Source organism: Leuresthes tenuis, unplaced genomic scaffold, assembly GCF_036924035.1.
Source record: "Leuresthes tenuis unplaced genomic scaffold, fLeuTen1.0.hap1 SCAF_18, whole genome shotgun sequence".
NCBI classification, from domain to species: domain Eukaryota; kingdom Metazoa; phylum Chordata; class Actinopteri; order Atheriniformes; family Atherinopsidae; genus Leuresthes; species Leuresthes tenuis.
This window is the reverse complement of record NW_027325372.1, coordinates 30,715,054-30,724,824: the sequence shown is the minus strand read 5'-3', so window position 1 is coordinate 30,724,824 and position 9,771 is coordinate 30,715,054. Positions and strand designations below refer to the sequence as shown.

The window sequence follows — 9,771 nt, the reverse complement described above, 5'->3', positions numbered from 1 at the left end:
AGAGTATGGACAAAAGGATACTGTGGTTGTCAGTGTCAAATGCAGCCGATAAGTACAGAGGACTCAGCTGTCGCTCTGGCTTCTTTTAAGGCTTATGTCACAGCCAAGAGAGCTGTTTCGGTGGAGTGTCCACTTTTAAACCCAGATTGGTTTGGGTCAAGGAGGTTGTTATGTGAGAGGTAATCAGTGACCTGCTTAGAGATCACCCTTGCAATGGTTTTAAACAGAAACGGGAGGAGAGAGACCGGCCAATAATTCTCCAAATGAGTTGGAGGGAGGGAAGGTTTCTCGAGCAGTGATGTAACCTGAGCTTGCTTGAATGTGGTAGGAAATCTGCCCGATGTCAGTGAAGCATTAATCACATGCGTGACTGCTGCAGTTACAGTGGAAGCAATGGATTGGAAAAGATTAGTAGGAACGGGGTCCAGCGGGCATGTAGTAGGATGGCTACATGTGAGAAGTTTAGACACCCTGCTCTGAGCGAGAGGAGTAAATTAGGAAAATTATGCAGTAGGACTTCTACATGCAGATTTTGTGGTACAAGGGTCGGTAAACTGTTTGCTTATAGCTGCCACTTTGTCAGTAAAAAATGAGGCAAAGGTGTCTGCTGTTAGATTGGTAGCAGGTGGCAGAGGCAGAGGATTAAGTAGAGTTTTGAATTTTCCGGGTGTCAGTAGTATTGTGAATCTTGTTCATGTAGAAAGACTTTTTAGCATCAGTAACACTGTGCGAATGATGACAGTAGCGCCTGGAGTTTAGTATCATTAAGCCAGGGGTGAGACTGGGAGGATCGAGCGAGTTTGGTGGATAGAGGACACAGACTATCCAGAGATAGGCTCACTGTAGAGCAAAGGGACTCCGTGGCATGATTAACCTGAAGGGAGGAGAATGTGCTGGAGGTTGGAAGAGCGGAGGTAACAACGGAGGAGAAGCGGGTGGGCGACAGGTTGCGGAGATTGCGACGGAAGGAAATCATAGGGGTAGAGGCAGATTGTCTTCTCGGGAGACTCACTCTGAACTGAATGAAATAGTGGTCAGAGAAATGCAGAGGTGTGACAGATAGGGCCTCTGTGGCACAGTTTCTTGAGAAAACGAGATTGAGCACTTTGCCAGCTTTATGGGTCAGAGGACTGCTGAGCAGTTGTAGCTCAAACGAGTGCATTAATGTCAGAAAATCAGAAGAGTTAGGACTGTCAAGGTGGATGTTCATGTCACCAAGGACCATTATGGGACAGTCATGCTCCGGGAAAGAAGAGAGCAAGGTGTCTAGTTCATCTAGAAAGTCACCGAGTTGTCCTGGTGGGCGATATACAACAATCATATAGATTTTGACCGGTGCAGTTACCAAGATGGCATGGTATTCAAAGGGATTGTATTTAGCATCAGGTAGCAGTTGGTTGTATTTCCATTTGTTGGAAATGAGCATGCCTGTTCCACTACCTCTCCCAGATGTACGAGAGGTGTGGGAGAATGAGTTGTTGGTTGAAAGTGCAGCTGGGGTAGCTTTGTTTTCAGGCTTAATCCAGGTTTCAGTGAGAACCAGGATGTCCAGACACAGGTGGTTGGCATAAGCCATAATGAAATCTGCTTTGTTATCGCCGATTGGAAATTCCATAACCCCACCGATAAGGGCGTGTCACAGAGTAAAGTGGGCTTTAGAGAGCGGAGGTTGTTAAGGTTGCGGTGGCGTTTGGTTGTGTGAAACCTTCTATGCAAGCCGGAGACAACAGGAATGGGATTGAGGCACATTTTAGAGTAGGTGGTGAGGCCAGAGCGACATGGATAAGGCAAGTAGGACAGGTTTGCCTTGTTCAGTGGCCTTGCTCGGTGGACACATGCAGGTAAACACGCTAGTCTTTACCCAAGAATGTCTTCACACGAGAATGACTGATGCTTCCACTGACGCTTCAGGCATCACCCTTTTTTTATGTTGTGCGCACAATTGGACACAGCCGTTCATGTGTTGGCTAATTGCACTAGGCTGAGACTGCCCACCGAGAGTTAACCAACAAGTGTTTTCAGAGAGGGGGGTGACCGCCCATTCACAGCCCCTGAATACTCTGATTGCTTTGCGATGGCCCAACTGAGGCTACTAGGCAGCAGGTTTCACCCACGGATGGATTTTGATCACTTTCTCAACAACAACATATGTTGATTTTGGCAAAGAAGCTTAGAAAAACTTACACTAGCTGACACACAGTTCTTTCCGTGCAGTTCCGATACCTTCAATGTGCTGTAGTGAGTTTAGTAAAGCTCCAGCCTGTGATCTCCACAATCCCTTCTCGTTCTTCGTGGCACCTCTCCGCTACCAGACATTGTGCTCTTTCACACCTGCTTCCTGTTGCATTAAATATATTTTCTGGAGTGACAGCTGGCTCCAGTGACAACATTGTTGCCAGAATAGTCAGCTGGCGCTTTGATGCTATTTTTGCTGCTTCATCAGCTGTGTTATTACCTTGACTGACCATTTCATTACCTTTACAATGAGCTTGACACTTTATCACTGCCAGTTTCGAGGGGAGCATCATGGCTGCAATCAACTCTTTAATTTGGTCCTCATGTCGCACTGGACTTCTGTCTACCCTTATGAGCCTTCTCTGCTTCCAAACTGCTCCAAACAAAAAGCAAATACCATGAGCATATGCAGAATCTGTGTACACATTTGCAACCTTACCTTGTGCCTGTATACATGCTTCCATTAATGCCTTCAGTTCAGCCAATGGCTGTTCACACTTCTTCAAGTCTCACTCTTCGTCTCACAGCTGCATAACCTGAGTGATTATCCAAATGATCCATCCACAAAATAGGTGACATCTGCTTGCACATGTGGAGTTGCTTCTAGGTCAGGCCTTAGTTTGGTGTACCTCATAGTTTCTGCTACACAGTCATGTGGTTCTGCTTCAGTTCTTCAGTCTGCTTGATTTATTAGTTCCGAGATCTTATGGTGAGTTAAGATGATGACTGTGTACCCCATTGTTACTGTGGATACTTTCTCATCAGCACACTGCATGCTTACAACCCTTGATAACATGGTGGCCAGCCTTGTACAATATTATCTAATTTTGTACTGTAATAAGAAATGGCTTGTTTTCTGCGACCACTACATGTTTCTTGCATCAGCACTGCAGAAGCATACATGTTGTGTCTACTGGAGACATACAAGAAAAATGGATTCTCATAGTCTGGTGTTGCCAGTGTTGGTGCTTTCTGCAAATCTGGTTTTAATCTTTTAAAGGCAAACTTAGCCTTGTTTGCCCATTTCAGTGGTGCGTTCAACCTTTGGTATTTGGATTGTTTCATTCCACTTGATTGCATAATCTTCTATCCAATCTGCGCTGAATCCTGTCATCCCCAAAAAGATCATAATTTCCTCAGTTGATTTTGGATATTGTGCTTTACTTACTCCCTCCAAGTGGGACGGAGAAATAGCAAAGGTTCCCTGTGAGATTAATCTCCCTAGATACTCTACCTTAAGCTGACAATACTGAAGTTTAGATTTCAAAACTTTTATCCTCCCTCTGCCAGCCTCTGGAGCATTTTCATGGTATCTTGATGGCAATCCTCCAGGATTGGTGAGCACAGTAAAAGATCATCTACAGCGTAGTAGTGTCGTTCAATGCCTCTAGATCTTGTCCAAGGACCTGGGTAAACACATGAGGGCTATGTTTAAAACCTTGGGGACATCTGGTATAAGTGTACTTCTTACCTCTATATGTGAATGCAAACAAATACTGAGATTCTTCTGCCAGAGGAACGCTGAAAAATGCAGAACACAAATCAATCACAATAAAAAAATGTTGCATCAGGAGGCACGTTGGTGAGGAGTGTGTAAGGATTTGGCACCTCTGTTGGCCAATCCTGGACAATCGCGTTTATCATGCACAAATAATTTGCTAACCTGTACTTGGACTTGTCTGCCTTCAGTACTGGAAATATTGGTGTATCGCACACGCTATCTGGCTCAACCAGCACTCCTTTTCCTACAAAGCATTCTATAGTCCCACTCACACACTCCTCTGCTTCTGGTTTCAGTGGATACTGAGGATGATTAGGAATTTGTACATTGGATCTGTGATGGTAAATTTTATGTCTCAGGACTGACAGACTCTCCAATCCACATTAACCATTTGTATCACCCAGACACGCTAATTGTTTTAAACTATTTACCTCTTAATTAACACTCAGACAAGATAATTGTTTTAACCTCCTGTTTGTTAATTATCATCAAGACTGCATCCCCCCCCCCCCCCCCCCTGCCGCTGAATGGTGTGGACTGATCTTTTTCCTTGCAACGAAGAATAAAAACTTAGCCGGCCGGCAGAAAAAGTAAGTTTCTCTATTTCATTGCTCATCAGAAGTATTAGGAAGGAAGCGATTGAAAACTTCCATAACAGTTTGGCGTTGTAGGGCAGGACCCCGTGAGCAGCCGTTCAGGACGAGGCATGGAAAGCGACAGGCCATCCTGGAGAAATAGATCATTTCCAGCCTAACAAACCTCAATTAATTTGTGAGATGGGAGGGCTAACCGGTAACACGTCCTGAGTCGCTGCCACCGGGGTTCCAAGAACAGAGTTCAGCAAAACTCGTCTGGTGAGTGTTGAAATATTGACTTAATGCATTTTCTATCAAATTTGGATTTTAATTAGACAACAATTTCATTTCTCATAGTCTTCACAGTTGGCCAGCTATTTATCTGTTTGTAGCAATTGAAACAGTTAGCTTTATTCGTCATTTGAAGCTGAAATCAAAATGTCGCTATTTATCTGTTTGTAGCAATCGAAACAGTTAGCTTTATTCGTCATTTGAAACTGAAATCGAAATGTCGCTATTTATCTGTTTGTAGCAATCGAAACAGTTAGCTTTGTTTGTCATTTGAAGCTGAAATCAAAATGTCGCTATTTATCTGTTTGTAGCAATCGAAACAGTTAGCTTTGTTCGTCATTTGAAGCTAAACTCGAAATGTCGCTATTTGTCTGTTTGTAGCAATCGAAACAGTTAGCTTTATTCGTCATTTGAAACTGAAATCGAAATGTCGCTTTTGCCAGTTGTAGCATAACTAATTGGTTCTCGTCGTACGACCTCTTCATTCAGAATGGGGAGTAAATTTTCCGTAGAAGCGGTTCAGTCTGCGGAGGGGCCAATTGTGGAAATTATGAAAGAGAGATTTGGGGATAAAAGCTTAAAATATTAAAATTTATGGACAAATGAGCTCAGATTCCCAATAGGGGGGTCCCTTAGTTTAAAAGAAAACGAAAAAAACAAAGAAAAACGGAAAAACTAGAAGAGAAACTGATTTAAATTTTTTTTTTTTAAATTGTTGCTTTCTAAAATCTGTCCCAGTAACCTGACAGGCAGGAACTGGATGTGTAAATGAAGCCTTTGTCTAATCCCAACCCCAGTTGTCTTCCACACCTCGAACATGACATATGCATATCAATGGCAACTGCAACCACTAACAACCTTCCCTGAGTTTGTTTCAGCAAAAAACATCATTTCAACAGCCTCAACAGACTTCATGGCCAAAGAGGACCTGCAGTGTACCTCCCATCTGTCACCAGAATCTGACGAATCGTACGAGGAAAGCTGGTTAAGGGAGAGGTTTGACAAACTAACACTGACACACATTTTTTGGACAGAACATAAATGCGCTGTGTCAGTCTCTCTCACACCAGCTCAACGTAAAATGTACACCATGGACTATTCAGTCCTAAACATCCCACTAGCAAAACACACATCAGATAATTGGGAAGATTTGAGCCCAGTTATGAAATTGTGTAAGCCTACAGCCGAAAGGCAACAAACATCTGATAAATTAATTTTTTCACCTTCACTGACATCTTTTGTGCACACACAAAGAACAGTCAACAGAAAGTATGATGTCAACCTTGTCAAAGATTGTGAAAATGTTGTGATCATTCCAAAATCAGACTTTAAACCTTGCAAGGCTCAATACTCACTTAAACAAAAAGCCATTGACAATATACCACCCTTCTTTGAGCCTCTTCAGGCAGCGGGAGTAATTGTTCCACGTAACGATTCTCCAATACGCACACCTTTGTTTCCTGTCATAAAATCAGAGGCAAAGATCAACCAACGGACTGGCGCTATATTCAGGATCTGCAAGCAGGTGATGCAACCAACTAATGCAAACTTCTTTTCAGTGGTCAACCTTTCAGACACCTTCAGTGTTCCAGGTCACCCAGGAAGCTAATTCTGGTTTGCTTTCAAATTCAATAGGAGGGACTACACATTCACACGTCTGTACCAAGGATACTGTGAAAGTCCTACCATTTGCATTGAAGCTCTCAGACAGTCTTGAACCCTTTGTTCTCTCCCCAGACACTTTGACAAGAGTTTTGTTACAGTATGTTGATGACCTCATGATCTGCAGTCCGACTAAAGAGCAGTGTGAAGCCAACACAGTCACACTCTTGAAACATCTGGCAAAAAACTGGTCACAAAGCCAGCTTGACAAAACTCCAATTTGTCTTCTTAGGTCATGTCATTACTTCTGAAAGGAAGACTCTTTCACCAAAAAGAGTTGATGCAATTCAGAACCTTCCAAAACCCATCACAATTTTCTTGGTATGGGCTCTTACTGTAGACAGTTCATTTCTCACTATGCCATTCTTGAAGCTCCACTTGCCTTCCTCATTCATGGCAAAGGTCCACATGCAAGACATAAGATCAAATGGACTCCTGAAGCGGAACAATCTTTCACTGAACTAAAACTTGCCTTACAAAGCACTCCAACTTTGGGCCTGCCTGACCCTACTAGACCGTTCACTCAAACAGTAGATGGAAAAGATGGATGTATGACTTAAATTTTGTTGCAGGATCATGGAAATAAGCTGCGGCCTGTAGCTTATTTTTCTTCAAAACTGGACCCTGTGGCTGCAGATCTCCCAAGATATATTCAGATATGTGGCGGCAGCTGAAAAGGCAGTTATGGCCTCCAGAGATATTGTGGCCTATTCTGATGTAGCTCTCCTGGTCCCACATGATGTGTCCATGATTTTACTTGAACAAAAGACTTCTTACCTCTCCACAGCACGATGGCTACGATACAACAAAACACTTTTAGAAATGTCTAACATCACTGTCAAACACCCTGTGTTAAAACCTGCCACCCTCCTCCCCACACCAGATGACAGAACACAACGTAACTGTGTTTGCTGTCCCCCAACCGGTTTGCTTGCCAAGAAACACCATTAACAAACCCTGATTTGGTTCTCTTTGCAGATGGATCAGCTTCACGTGACCCACAAACGGGTCACAACAGAGTTGGTTTTACTGTTGTCACTAATCATGAAACTCTTCTCTCCAGCTCACTCCCTCCTCACCATTCTGCACAGGTGGCAGAACTGATAGCAATGGCAGAGGCATGCAGACTAGCTAACAACAAAGCAGTAACCATATAATCTGATTCCAGACACATGTTTGGGTTGTCCAGGATTTTGACACTCTGTGGAAACACAGACAATTCCTAAAATCTAACGGCAAACCCATTCTCCATCATGACAAAGTCAAAGCTCTTCTTGATGCCATTTTACTCCAAAAAGTCAATCTCTGTTTGTAAATGCTTTGCTCACACTAACAACACAGGTCCTGTCTCTCAAGGAAATGAAAGAGCGGATGCTGCTGAAAAAGAAGCTACACTCCTACCCACTATAATTTATCCCTGTCACTATTTCCACCTCTCTCACAACGGTGCAATCTTTTGCCACACCACAGGAAGATGTGTGGCGAGGAACCGATAATAAGCCTTGTCTACCTAAACATTTTTTCCCTCATTTCGCGAAATTGACACATGGATTGGACCATGTGTCAAAAGGGGAATGATGGATGCCATAACCCAGCACTGGTTCACCAAAGAATTTTCAGTTCATACAGCAGAAGATCAGTCAACCGCGTATGGTTTGTGCAACGCATAACAGGTAAAACCAAAGCAATCACACACATTGCTCACCCATCACCAGACAGACCATTCGAACACTTAAGGATGGATTTCATAGAACTGTCACCAGCAGAAGGAAAGAAACGCTGCTTAGTAATAGTTGACGTGGTCAAAATAGATTGAAGTATTTCCAGCAAAACACCAGAGTAGCCAAGTGGTAGCAAAGGCTCTGCTAACAGAGATTACTCCCCATCTGGGAACTACAACTACACCATAACTGAGCAGCGATAATGGCTTTCACTTTGTCAATTCTGCAATAACCCAAATTAGTGAATTTCTTACCATTAACCTCAGACAACATTGTGTATAACACCCTGCCAGTAGAGACGTTGTTGAACGAGAAAATGGCACTCTGAAATCAAAATCAATTTTGGCAGACCTCCATCTCTGGGAGTAAAACCTGTAACCAGGCCACTCCCTTCCACTGGCCTATGTGAGGATATATGCTACAATATTGCAAAAACTTATTCTCTCTCTCTCTCTCTGCAGACTTCCAACCTGGGTGGTGAGAAACGACTTCAGAAAGGATCACTGGAATTCCAAACGGTGATGAGATCCATTCTGACAACGCATACCATTGCGAAGATAGCCAAGAGGGCAACATGGGTGCACGCCAGCCACTGCAGGAAGATCCCCGAGCAAACGGAGGAGCCCAGCTGCCAACCTGATTGACGCGAGGACGGACGGTGACGGACGACACGAGGACGAGCAGAGGCCAAAGACGACGGACGGTGCAAGGACGCACAGACGCCAAAGAGGACGACCCGTGGAATTGGCCCTGTGGATTCAACAAACACCAACGAGACGTGTTCCACCAAACTGCACCATGCATTACTTGATTCTGATGCTGTCATGTTTGGCACAGCTGATGGAGGCTTACACCTACAAACCTGCCAGGACTGTCACTTTGACAGAAGGTCAAAGTGCAACATTCACCTGCCTCGTTTACCCTGAAATTTGGCGATCAGGACGGGTTCAGGCATATTATGCCAAGTATGACCTATGCAGAGACCCCTGCGGCCCACACGATTGGCACTTGATTGTTGCCACCACTGACAAAACCATTGCTCCAAACAGAAATCCCCGCTTCACAATAACAAAACTTCCAAATTCCAACGGAGCCCAGATCACCATCTCGGATGTCAAACCCACTGATGCAGGCACGTATTGGTGTGGAATTGAATATCCAAGCTCGGATATGTACAGACAACTCACAGTCATAGTCAATGGGCCACCAGACCCACATGACGCCCTACTTAACATGCTGTCAGATGTTAACACGGTCACGTTGACCTCTGGAATTGAAGACAACCACTCCGACGAATATTAGAACATTACCAACATTATCAAATACATGAAAGATGCCATTCAACTCCCTCCTGTAATAAATGACTCATGGTTCCCTTGGCTGAAATCTTTGGGCCAAGGATGGCCAGCATGGTTTTTAACAATAATCCCATATGTAATGATTTTCCTTTTGCTCTGCACCTTAATTCCATGTGTATTGAAAAGGCTGTCTAACGTGCTCATGAAAGAGATGCCTCATTCCTCCACACATGTTCAGGTGAACGCCAATAATGCTGATCAAAATTCAACCTCTCTTCATATTCCTGACCCCGATATTTTACCCCAGCTAAGACTCTGACTTTGATAACATTTTGTAAAATTTTATTTATTTATTTATTTTTTTTGGATTTTTTTGTTTGCTTTGTTTTGTTAGTCTTTTCTCTGCACTAATCAACTACCACGATGATACATTTTCAAATCTGCTTGAAATAGCATACCGGATACTTAAGTATTCTCTTGCATTTAGT

The 9,771-nt window shown here is 43.5% G+C and overlaps 1 pseudogene; it reads right to left on the bottom strand.

Annotated features, from left to right (window-relative positions):
* Positions 1–642: 642 nt before the first annotated feature.
* LOC140274760 (uncharacterized) lies at positions 643–6,659 on the bottom strand (annotated as a pseudogene).
* Between the last annotated feature and the right edge of the window lie 3,112 nt (positions 6,660–9,771).